At 32.8% G+C, this 13,230-nt stretch overlaps 1 protein-coding gene across 15 annotated transcripts in view; it reads left to right on the top strand.

Annotated features, from left to right (window-relative positions):
* The window catches only part of BMPR1B (bone morphogenetic protein receptor type 1B), a 356,154-nt gene that overhangs the window by 285,925 nt on the left and 56,999 nt on the right, over positions 1-13,230 (top strand). The window contains exon 1 of one of the 15 annotated variants that reach the window (XM_011356270.2): positions 7,879-8,057. The exons of the other annotated variants lie outside the window; for them this stretch is intronic. The gene's annotated coding sequence lies outside the window, so the exon portion shown is untranslated. Of the gene's footprint in view, positions 1-7,878; positions 8,058-13,230 lie in introns of those variants that run through there. 15 annotated transcript variants of the gene reach the window in all.

Here is a 13,230-nt window from a genome sequence, read left to right as displayed (position 1 = left end):
GGTAGATTTTAATTTATCAGAAAATGAAATTTTCATTTATAGGGTTTCAGATTCTACATTGTAGCTAACTTTTAAGAGACTCCTATTTGTCTAGTTCTTGTGTAGTATCAAAATAACCACTATTATACGAAAAGACTATTAACATATTCCTCCTTTTCCAACTACATATCTATGACCATATAGTCTTCATATATACCAACGACAGCAACATACTACAGTAGATTTAATGCAGATATTCAATTTCTTTTATTAAGTTAGACATTAGATTTGTAAAATGTAAAACAGTGCCACTTTCTTGTTCATTACTACATTTAAATGAATTATACATATTTAAAAACAGTTCAGTTTTAATTTCTAATATGGTAAGTAGTAGTTTTAATAACTATCATACACACAAAGAAAAAATTTGGCATCCTCAATAATTATTAATAATGAAAAGTGTCCTGCAAACAAAACATTTGAGAACTGCTGTCTAGAAGAGTCATTGTCATCTTTTAAAAGAGACTTTTAAAAGTCACAGAGACTAGAGCTTGCATACTGTTTTTGCTTGTTGCTCATTTGTTTGTCCTCAGGCAAATCACCTTTCCCAGACCTAGTACCCTAATCTATAAAATGAGTATTTTGAGGACTATGTTATATGAGATTTATATACACAGAATAGGAGATAAACAATTACATCTTACTTAATCCTCTCAAAAACTGCTTGAAGTGTGAGTACTATTACGATAAAGTGTTTGAGACTAAAGGAAAAACACAAAACAAATGAGAAAGAAGACCGAAAGTCTTCCATAACTTTCTCATTACTTCTATTGGAAACAAAATTACTAGAAAATTTTTTTCAGGCCTTGGGAACTCAGTACTTGTTAGAAATTTAGCTGAAGCTGAAGTGATTTGAAAAGGGGGTTTGGGGAGATGTAGTACTGTAATAAAAAAGCGAAAGGAACTAGAAGTGTTTGAAACAGGAAAATTTATATGACAGCCAGGATCAGATAACCCATCTTCTCAGAGCAAGCTAATAAGATTTCAGGATAACACTATTTTTTGGTGATTTCTAGAGAGGAGGGCATAGTACTATACTATGTATGCTGATGCTTCCTCTCCACCCACATCCTGATACCTTATGGAGGATGGAATTAAAGTTTTGGTACCACCAATCTATGCTGTTTATTCTGTTTGTTTCTTTATAATTTGTTCCCATTTTACTATTACTAAGAAGAATTAAAAACATAATCGATAGAGTTAATATGCTATCAGAGTAAAATCCAACTTTTATTTAATAATAGTTTGTGTAAATAATAAGCTCAAGAGAAATGAAAGTTATTTCCAGACTACTCTAATATATTAGTTTAATTTTGGAAATTCACAGCTGCTATTCATTTTTGGCTTTTTTCTTTTTTCTTTTTTTCTTTCTGATGGTCTCTTTTCAGTCTATTCAAATCTCTTTCCTAGTAAACTCATTAATGCAACTCAAAGAATAAATAACTTTATATGTGTGTAATATTCCATGAATATGTAAATGTAGATGTCGACTTTAAAATCTGTCTGAAATTATGTGGGTTGACATCAGGAACATCCATATATACATCTGTATCTAATATATAAAGATATATGTACTTAGTTGTGAATGATTTCCTGTGTTTGTAGCCAGGCAGACTTGGATTTATTTTATTCCTCCTGTCTATGACTAGTTATGATCTTAGGCAATGGGAGGTTAGATGTCCTTTTCCCAAATTCTTTATTAAGTAAGGAAAGTAGTTGGAAGTAGTTAGAGGTATAACATGTTACAGTGTTTTGGAATGTTTTGGTTACCAGAGCAGCCACTACTTTCTGCACGCTATTCCTTTCTTTAGAAATATCCATTATCACTCTCTTTGTTACCCATCCAGGGGATGTGGTCATGGGAAAAGCAGTCACTGTGTGACACTACTATATTATGGTGTTGACTCAAGGTCATTTCCTTCACACTAAATTTCTAATCTGGACAGGTATGTTTGGCTGAGTCTTTTCTAGTGAGCTAATTCATTCACTGGTATTCCTTCTGCAAACATATCCTGAGAACTTATGTTTACTGCCTAAGCCTTATATGGTAAATCATCACTGTGCTGGTTTTCCAAACAAAACATTCTGGACATTCTGGAGATTTCCAAGTCAGTAGCGTGGCTAAGGCTAGAAATTGTGATTCCTACACCTGTTTGGAGTCTAGTTATCCTGTTACACGTGTGACTTGGCCCATTGTAAATGTCGGTGCTTGGTTACATGTTTTGTATATGTTACTACATTCTTTTAAATTTTTTTTTAAGTTACTACATTTTGATATAAAGGCAGAAGGGTAAGCATCTCAGGTTTTCCTTTCAGGGTTCTTTAGCTCTTTCTTCCCAATACACTCATTTTCTCTTTGTTCTAAAACCCTTCTTCAGGTGGGCTGATCTAGGCTGGGAAAAATACTCATTGTTCATAACCCAGGAAGGAATGTATGAGGCAAACCATCCTCTGTGAGAGAAACTGGTCCTGGGCGTGTGAGAAGAGATGAGATCCAGCAGACAAACGGCAGGGGAGCTCCCCTGAGATGACAAGCAAGACTAAAAAGTTCACAGTTAGGAGGTGTCTGTTGAGTGCAGGGGGGCAAACCAGGACATTCTACACCTGATATTTCCTGTCTTCCCAGTGGGAGTGGGAGGGAAGAAGGGAGACATTTGGATCTTCAGGAATATTGAGGTTTTTGAGAAGCAAATGGGGATTAGGAGACATCAAATGAAGAAGGAAGGCAGAGAAGGATCTCAGATAAAAATAAGTGTACTCTTCACATGTACTCGAGAAGAGAGAGGCTCTGCCCCTGTGTTCCCCATGCATGTGGAATATTGGCAGTGAAGCCTCTGGATTTGCTGCTTACTGAGAAGAAAAGCAAAGCTGGGAAACTTGACATGTGTAGATATGAAATATATAAGTAAATTTATCAGCCAATACAGATTTTACGCTCAGTGCATCCTACTCTGAGAATTAGCTGTTGTTTGAGGACATGAGCATTCAGGCACTGGGTGATGGACTGAAAAGAAAAAGGAAAAATGTTTTATAAGTTTCAGGGTTTTTTTTATCATTAGCTGTTGTGGGGGGGGTTTATTCAGTGGCAAGACTTTTTGAGGTATGGAAAATACCAGGAACATTTGATAAGAAGAGACAGGTTCTGTGGAAATAATTTGTTAGTCGTGCAACCTCATTGTGGGCATATTTGTGGGGTGTGTGCATGTGTGAAAAGGAAGGATTATATAAATAAGAAATCTTTTGAATGAATGATAATATGATCGATAGTGAATTTTTAAAGTCTAAATTAATATGATTATTCTGGATCATTAATAAGCATAATAAGAAATCTGTGACTATTAGGTAATTTTACTGGTAGGCAGAATTCTTATAATCTTCATTGGAAACCTAGTCATTTAATAGCAAGACTTTCCTTCCAGTCACCTTTTTTTTTTTTTTTTTTAATTAAGAACGTGTCATGTTTAAGTTGCCGTTTGTATTTAAAGTTTCAAATGAGTAAGTACGCTGTTTTTAAAGGTAAACACTGGTAATTTCAGAGGTGATATATTACTGCCCTCTTTCTGTCTCAGGCTTGTTATACCAGCAGTGAAAATATATTTCCTAAGACCAGGTGGCGTTACTGTGAACCAGTTATTCTTAAGAATTTGTTCCTGATATCCTAACATTTAATTTTTTGTGGGTTGTCATAATTTACATGATGTGACAAAAACTTATGTATGTTGATATTGAATATATTATCGTTGTTCAACCTGTTATATTATCAGTGAAATAGAACAAAAGAGGTGATATTGGAGAAAACATTAAAGGTCTACTAAGGGCTGGCAGTGAGTTTGATGTTACTAGCAGAGATGCTTTTGAACAATACTGCTAAAAAAATAGATCTAATGAGATTTGGGATGTTTTTTAAAAGTAGTCAGCATTAGTGTACTATTCCTTCAGGGAGCGTTTGTAATGCCCACAAGAATGTGTTGGTGGAGGGATCGGATTCCAGGCTAACCAACCTTCAGTTGCTTTCAGTAGCTGACATAACACACACCTGTGTGTTCTCTTCTCTGACCTCAAAATTGTTTTGAAAAGCTTTTGACATCTGGAAGTGTGAAAAAAGAGCAGATTTTGATTTGTTTTCTGACAAGCAGGAAAAATAAGCTCTAAATGGAGTGTTTTACCTGTATATGGTGCTTGCAGTAAGGGTCTTGATTTATCTCATATCCTTTTAGTCAACTGTATAATAAAACTTGCAGGGTTCCATGTTAGATTAGTGTTCTTGAAAGATTTTAACATGCTAGAGATAGAAATATGTACACATACATTTATATGTAAAATATTGTGTTTCTTTTTTGGGAAGGAGTCATTTTAGAATTTCTTTCTCAAAATAGTTAAGTTGTTTGTGAGCAGGAATAGTCCTGATAAAGAAAACTGACCTGATTCAACTTTACCTTTTACATGGTGATAGGTAAAACTTTCCTTGAAAACATACATTTGCTCAGCATCAGTATTACTGTAAATGTCACTTAAGAGAAAATATCTATTAAGTGTCAGTACATTTTCTTTGAACTCAAACTGCTCTGCAACAACTTTGATAACTGCGGGCCTTTTAAAACATAGATTATTATATATTTATATATTATGTTTATATTATGAAATAAAATGTTTAATGTTTTATATTTCAGCATCCTTGGGATTCTAGATTGATTTTTATTAAATCAAAGATTTTTCTTTTCAAAATTAAGCTTCCCTTGGTTTGGCACCAGCAACTTATTCTTTGCAATCTATTTAATTGAGTAGCTTCTGCTGTTTATTCTAAAATGCAGATAAATGGCTTTCAGCACACTGTTTATAGTTTAATAGTTCCTAAAGTGAGTCAACATTATCTGCTAGCGTCTACATGTCATAACTAATGATCTCTCTGCTTAGACTTTCTTGCTAGTGAGGAGACACTGAACTCAAAGGCAAGAGCTAGCATTGTTGGTGGGGAGAGGGGCGGCTGTTTGGGATGGTGCCTATTGGGCCAGGCTTTTCTCCCCTTATTGGTATGAAATGGGAAGAGAAATATGTCCTTTACCTTGATTTTAGGATGTGCAAAAGCTGTCACAAAGTACCGTATTCTAAAGGTTGGGGTGAAAAAATTTTAGAAAATGGCTATTAGAGTTATTTGTTTGATTCCAGATTACCTGTCTAATTAATAATTAGCACAAATATAATCTTTTTCTGGTCAAATATTTGACTTCATGATGAAGAAAAGGAACCACCAGGAAGTTTTCATATTACTTTCCTTAGGGAAAACAAAACAGCACAGAAAAACAACAATAAGACTTTGCTGCTAATGAGCATCAGCAGTCCTGATGACCATAATAGCAAAAGCTGACAAGTTTTACCAATCTCTAATTTATGAAGTTATGATAGTTCTTGCATCCTATGCCAAATTTTTTTCTGGGCTTTTAAGTAGACAACAGGGCATTCTGTAGGTAAATGAGGAGAGTGGTTTCGTAATACTTGAAGTACCGACTCTTAAATTTTGGTAAAATATTTTGTTTGATGTCCTATGTTTTTTATGAATGTGGAAAACTTTCTAACTGGGGTGGCCACTTAAGATAGCATTGAACCTTGTCCCATATTATTATTATTATTACTTGAGAGCACTTTGGTTATTTAAATAGAACATGATTCAAGTATGTATTTCTTACCTTCTTACTCTGATATTGAAATTTAAGATCATATACACAATTTATTAAAATATTTCTGAGTGGAAAACTATAACACACAGATACATCTGCCTTATATTGACATGGCTCAAAATACAGAAGAAAGGGTTTATGAGTTAATTATTTTTCATGTAGCATCTTAGATTTAGGTTTTTTGTTTATTGTGAGATCCCAAATTGATAATTATTAAAAGAGGAAGAAACATTTGACCTTAGAATATGGATGGGTACATTGTTAGCATAAATGAGATATAAATTGGATAAGGAAAATAAAGAAACATTAAATGTAAGATCAATAAAACTTTTCAGAGCCTGGATCACTGAGTCTACTAGGCTTTATTAAAATTAAAAAAATAAGATTGCTTTTAGAGAACGTTTTGAAAACTGAAGCCATTTGTTTATCAAAAAAAGGGGACAGCTTGAGCAGCATCAGGCCAGAATGTTCCAAAGTGTGCCAGACCCAGATTTGAGATAACACAGTCATTATAATAACAGTCACAATTCAGACCTTTCCTCAGTGTTTCTGCCCAAAAGTCAGCAAGATTGCCTTTGGCAATCTTATCCCTATAAATCAAAACTTAGTAGATGGTGGTTCAGAGTCTCTCAGCACTATTTCCATGGCCAATTAGGTATAATTTTTAGAAAAAATTTTTTTGCCTTAAAATATCAAGAGTCTATATATTGCTAGTCATATACATATTCAGGATCCAATTAAGCTATCCTATTTTACTTTGGGTGCACAAACCAGATTATGGGAATGGGAGGATATTACTATAACGTTTTGTGGCATACCTCTTAAATCTTGGTCCTCTTGCATTTGGCCTTTGAGTGTTGCTTAGAACTTTGAATGTAGTATTATCTCTAATGCTAATGTCTGTATGAATGTTTGAATATATGGGAAAGCAATAAGACTTGTCAAATTCTGATGAGAGAGAATGTTTTTATGGACATAGTAGTTTCTTTTGACTCTATTGCTCCTAATATATAGCATATAGAATTTTTCTAATAATATTTTTATAGACTGGCTTAGCAGGTTATTAGCATCTAATCAATGAAAACAAAAATGACGAGATATTAAACACTTTCTTTAATATATACATTTAAGTGATATTTACATTTTGAAATATATAGTTTATTTCAGCTATTTTTGTTTATAGAAATGATTTTTGTTGTTTTTTAACCATCTGCTGTTAGGAAAGGATATCTGTTTTTTGGATAAGAATTTAGATTATTTATTTGAAATGGCATGGATACTAGCCTGGGAGACAGATGGTTTTGTGTTCATAGAGAGTGTGAAAGGAAATAGAGTGAAAGTTTTGGTGTGAGGGAATGGTCAGCAGCCGTTTTATGAGAAAAGAACAAGAAAAAGGTAATTTCTATTTCACTTTTCCCAATTAGATTTTAAGGTTCGTGAGCATAATGATCATTTCTTCATCGCTGTTAAACCAAAGTGCTTTTTAGACAGCCTTGTATATGATAAAAATTTCTTAAATCAATTTAGAGTTGCTAGTAATTTCATGCTAGGTTAAAATAAATATTTTATGCTGATTTAACCACAGATGGTTAATAGGATAGATGTGTCTGAAATACAAATTTTATACAACAAATTTTAATGAGTCAAGTTAAATGATATGGTGGATTTAATAAAAAGCTAAACTTAATGGTAATCATTTGGTTTTCAGTTTTCCTAACATTTCGAAAGTTTCCAAATTTTAAAAGGAGTTTGACAGTGTAGGTAAACCTCTTTAAAGAAATATTTGTATTTTATGTAGCTGATCAATTTGTGAAGTTGTGCTTATTTTTAAATAAACAAGAATTGCTTGTTGAAGTACCATTCTAAATGTCAAAGGGTAATATAAAAATAGATTTCTAGATATTTAAGTGTCATGTATTTTTCTACCTTGCATATAATCAGAAGCAGCTTTTAACCATCTGGAAATGTTACATAGTACACCTTGGTCACTGACTTTTTCTTTTCTTTCCTTTTATTTATTTTTTTGATTCCAAGGTTTCTTTTCTCTTTTACCTTTCCACTGGCATATGCCATGTATCCTGAACATAGCTCAATGCCTGACCGGAATAATCTCTCTTGCCAGCTTATAATCAAAGGGAGTACTGAGAAAAACAGCTGAGCTGTATTAGGCAACCACAGTCTGGACTGCATTTCTTAACTGCTGAATAACACATCACAGGTGCAGGATTAGTACTGCCTACGGTGCTGGTCTTTTTAGTGGAAACCCTAGCAATTCTGTGCCTCCTCCTCATGTCTCATCCCAGGGAACCCGGCAACAATCTATCAAGCGTACAGAAATCAAAAGTGAGTAGTGGGAGAAGCTTTATATCTTTACAGAGGCTGTTTTTCCCCTCTAGAACATGTAAACAAGATCAGTTAAGCCAATTCTGGTGTGTGCGCGCGTGCACGCGCGCACGCACACACACACACACACACACACACACACACACACACACACACACGATAGAACTTAGTCTTGTAGAGGGTGAAGAAGAACAATGCAGGGGCAGTGGTCAAAATTTTGTGCACAATAGCATAGCAGGGAAATGCTGTTTAACTTAGTGTATAATTTAGGTTACTTTTAGACTAATAAAATGTGTACTTAGATTGTTATAACTTTTGTATTGTATATGTGTTGGAGTGTGTGTGCTTGCCTCTGCACGTTTTCAGCACTTTCGGTTAAAATCAAGTGCTGTGATTCTGTGAAGTCCTTGTGGTATAATTTAATCATCTGTAGTTTTTGACTTTGTGAATTCTTCTCCTATCTATAACATATAACTCTAAATTTACAGATTATAAAAGTCAAGGTTGTTTTCTTGCAGATATGGTTTTTAAAATGCAAAAATATTTCTAAGTATAAAGTAATGATTTAAATATTAGAACAAATGTATGTTTTGAAAATACAGTTACTAAGTCATTTACTTTTGATCAGAAGGTTATAAATTGTTTTAGCAAGGTAAAGTATACCCAGAAATGAAGGCAAGTATATTTTAGTAATCCATGTCATTTTTGGTATCTATCTTAAAAACTTTTCTATGAAGCATGACACATAAATATAAACAAAGCCATGTAGATAGCACTGCAGGTTTTGAACGGTTATTTATTTAGTTTAAAGTTTTTTTCTTAAAACTCTATAATGGCTTCCTAATATTCAGCTTTCGTTTTAATTCATTTGTTGCTAGTTATCATTATTCTATATCATTTCATCAGAGATAGACCTTTAAGCTCATAGGTGATGATAATAGTTGATAATAGTATATTCTAAGTTGTTTTAAAACTATGTATAAATTCTATGTATTTTATGCCTCAAATATGGAAACATTTGAAATAACAATCTATTTGCATTTTTAGGTCAATATGCACGTTAACTAAAGTATCCTTTAAAAATTATCCAATTAGAGGATACAGAAAGGATTAGAACCAGAGAGATCCTAAATGCTTTCCAGATTTTCTCTTTGGGGAAAAAGAATAGCACGGACACGGTGATTTGATTTCTGATCTGTCTGGCTTTACTTCTCTTTACATATATGAGCCTGTTCAAAGTAGTTTTACACATCAAGCTGTCTTTGGAGTGCTTTGCAAAGCTGCGGAGTAAGTTTTGGTGTGGAGGCAAGTTGAACATCTACTTTGATTAGCTTCAGAACTCTGTGAAACAGAGCATTGATAGAAATGTCACTGAATAAAACCATAGCTCCTGGCTTGGCAGTCTGCCAAGTCCTAGTTGATTCTTTGACATGATTGTCAAAGAGACCATGGTTCAGTTTCTTTTCCAACAATGTGGATTTAAACAAACACATTAAATATTTTAAAGTACAGAGATATTTTTAATTTTTTAATCATTCTGTCAGCTATGATAATGCTATTTTATGGATATAGATTCAGTTTGATGTTAAATTATCTTTAAACATCATGGCTACTTGCTTGTCAAGTTCTTTATTTCTTTTTATATTGATGCTTTTATTAAACTATGTATACCCAAGTTGTGTTTAGAGTATTTTCAAAGATTTTTAATTTATTCGAACATTTTGGTTGAGTTCCTTCAGATTCAAAAGGATATTAAAATCTGAGAGAAAGGCTAACTGCTGTTTCACCTTTAAAGAGTATAGATGTCTAAAGAACATATATTTGCTATCATAATCAATTATTATGCTTATGCAGCTTCATAACTCTGTGTTAGTTACTTACAAAATAAATAAATACAAATGTACATGTTGTCTGTTCACATTTATGTAATATTTAATCTTTTCATGATTTGCTCAAGTCATAATCTAGTATCCCATACAATAAAACACTTGAATGATTGAAGCTCTCAGTTTTTCTCCAGGTGTTTTAGTGGTCTTTTGGTAGGGCTTTTATGATATAAAATGTTGAAAACATGATTATTTTGCAGAACCTGAGCAATGTGGTAATGTGGATATGTGAGTATGGTGAAAAGAGAAACAATTGTCGGTAAATGGAAACATGTAGAAATATTTCATGATAAAAGCCCCAGTTTCCATGGAGCCAGTACATCTCCAACATTTTAAGACAAACTGTATTTTTCTTAACCTACTCAGTAGTGTCAACAATGAATTGGAATATCTCCTTGTTTTGGGGGCTTTTGCGTTTCATAAAAGATTGCGGTTGATAACTGCCACCCACAGTAATCTTTCTTCCCATGTGCTCCTACCTAGGACATACTTATTTTCGATAATTATATGTGGCATTATGACATCTATTTTATTGTTTTCATATACTACTTTTGGTTTTCCGCATGTAGTTGATTTGTCTCACCATGTTCCACGTGTAGACGATTTATCTCACTAGCAAGATTGTTATTTTACTGAGGGTGTGTCAGCTGCTCTAGGCCATTGTGTTATGTAGATGGAATAGGTTTAATGATTAGTTGCTAAATAAATGAATATACCACAGGAAAAAAGACAATTAATAACAATAGTCAGCCTTGAATAAACTTTCAATGTTTCTTATACCAAAAGGCTCTTTATTTTCATAGATTCCCAGTGATGAATCTAGAAAGAAAGAGAAAGTAAAAGAAAGTAAAATGCAATAAAAAAGGGAATTGAAGAGGAAAAGAGAATCAGGACGAGGGAAAGAGTATAGGGAAAGAAGAAAAGGAAAAGAAGTAGAAACATATAACAGAGGAAGGAGTGGGGACCAAAAGGACACACAAAAAATAAGGTAAGAAAATAGAAAAATCTAAAGAATGAAAACAAGAACAAAAAATTGAATGATAAGCTTCAGCAGCACAGGAAACAACAATTTACTGTTATTCACTCTCACCATGTGCAAGGAACTGTGGTAGGTGCTTCACTTGGCCTGTTTTACCCAGTTCTCACAGCAAACCGGTGATTGCTGCCACTCTCCACATCCTCTGTAAGGAAAGTTAAGTGACTTTGCTAAGGCCACAGAGCAAAGTAGTAGCTGAACTGAGATTTGTACTGTTTTGTCTCTTCTACCCTTTATCCTGGTCAAGCCTGGGTCCACTGCTCGGTGATCATACTCAATATTGGTTTCTCACCTGATATTTTATCTCCATCCATAACATGCCCACAAGCACCTTCCCTTATCCCTCTCTCCTCTAACTCCTGAGACTCTTGAAGGAGAAAGATTCCTGTGCAGGTAACAACCTCACAATTGATAATAGAAAATCTATTTTTATAATACATGTGATTTTGCTTTGGTATTTTTGATTCAGAATTCTATTTATATTTTGTTACTTTTCAAAAGAATTAGGCACGTATCCCAACTTTTTATTAATCACTGGGTTTCAGGTTGTTCATATATATATTTTCTAAGTTTTTGTTGGAAACAACATAGAAAATTTATTTCAAAATGTCTTAGTAAAATGAAAGAGGGATAGGCAATGAAAACTGAGTAAACTTAATAGACAGTAAATTAAATCATTAAACTAAGTTAAGTGATTCAAGGTTTAAATGATAAAAATAAAAGTTATTAAACCCACTATTTAAGATAACTAGAAGTTATTTGAAAAATTAATATTGTTTAAAAGGTCTGATTCAAGTTTTATTCCTGTGTATTATAGACTTTTGTTTTTAAGCAATATACTTAAACCAGTTTTGGTTGACAAAGGAAATGGGTATTGATTCACATTATTTATTTTCATAACAATATGAATTGGATTAGAATGGATCATTCCCAAAGCATTGCTGGCCAGTTCAGTACTTTGGAAATTTCTTCCACTACTCTTTTTGCCCAAAATACTTAAGTGCAAATGAATGTGATAAAAGTTTCAATTTCTCTTCTTGCTCCTTGCCTGCCCTCTGGTGTAGAGGGGATAGAACAGGGAAGATACTCAAAATTTTGTTAATTCTTGAGGTATTCAGAGAGTTAAAAAAAGTAAAAAGGAAAATGAAGAAAGGCAAATCGATTACTAGTAGATCCTGTGGCACAAAATAATCATGTCATTTTTCAATGAATTTTGAAGACTCAAATTCATTTCTAAGCATACTGTGTAATGTATTGAATTACCTCTGTTGTTCATAAAGATTGTTCTCTACGTATTTTAATGTGACAGTGCATTCTGATATTTCTTCACTATGACATATAAAACAATCTTTTGTATCAAAAACTTAAAATGTTTATTCATGGTATTTTTGAAATGATAAAAATGTTACTGAGAAAAACATAATTAAAATTTAATATAGCTAAAACATATTTTATGATGTAATAGATGAATATAGAAATTAAAATTTATTTGTTGCTGAGTTTTATTACTATTATAAAAATTTTTTTACATTTTACTTTTGTTTTGTGTTTTCTGATTTTTGTGTAATAACCTTGTTCCATTTTTCTGTAAAAACCATACAGAAGAGTCCATAATATAAAAATATAGAAATGTTTTAAAAATAAACTCATTTATTAAGTATATGCATATATACATTTTATTGTGTTTATACCAGGCTTCCAGCTAATAATTGTCCACTAGTTTGAAATAAGTAGTTTAAAGAAACTCTGCCTTACTTCCTAACTTACAGAAGAGATGCCATAGAAAACTTGTATATAACTATATACAAATATATACAAAATAGTTGAAAACATGTATATGAGTATAATATGTATCCAATAAAAGATATTCAAGATAGTCAAGGAAAATAACTCTATTTAACCTTTATAATTGATTGGAAGTCATATTATTGCATGACGATCATTAGGTTATTTTATGAAGTTTGATTAATTTGCCTGGAAATCTATAAATCTATCTCATATATGAAAATCATAAGAAATATAATTTAGTTGTGGTTCATTAAGAGCACACACACACAGACACACACACACACACACACACAGGTTTAGAAGTGATTTTCTGGTCCATTTGTTCCCTTAAATCTAGTGGTTCTGTGAAAAAATGAGACCTAATTTTAGATTGGCTTCCACGTGCCCTACTTTTTGTTATCTTGGTAATTTGGATAGTTCACTTCCTGGTATAACTATAATACAACCAGCTAAACTAACCCAG

Source organism: Pteropus vampyrus, unplaced genomic scaffold (assembly GCF_000151845.1).
Source record: "Pteropus vampyrus isolate Shadow unplaced genomic scaffold, Pvam_2.0 Scaffold25, whole genome shotgun sequence".
NCBI classification, from domain to species: domain Eukaryota; kingdom Metazoa; phylum Chordata; class Mammalia; order Chiroptera; family Pteropodidae; genus Pteropus; species Pteropus vampyrus.
This window is presented reverse-complemented; position numbering and strand designations above follow the sequence as displayed.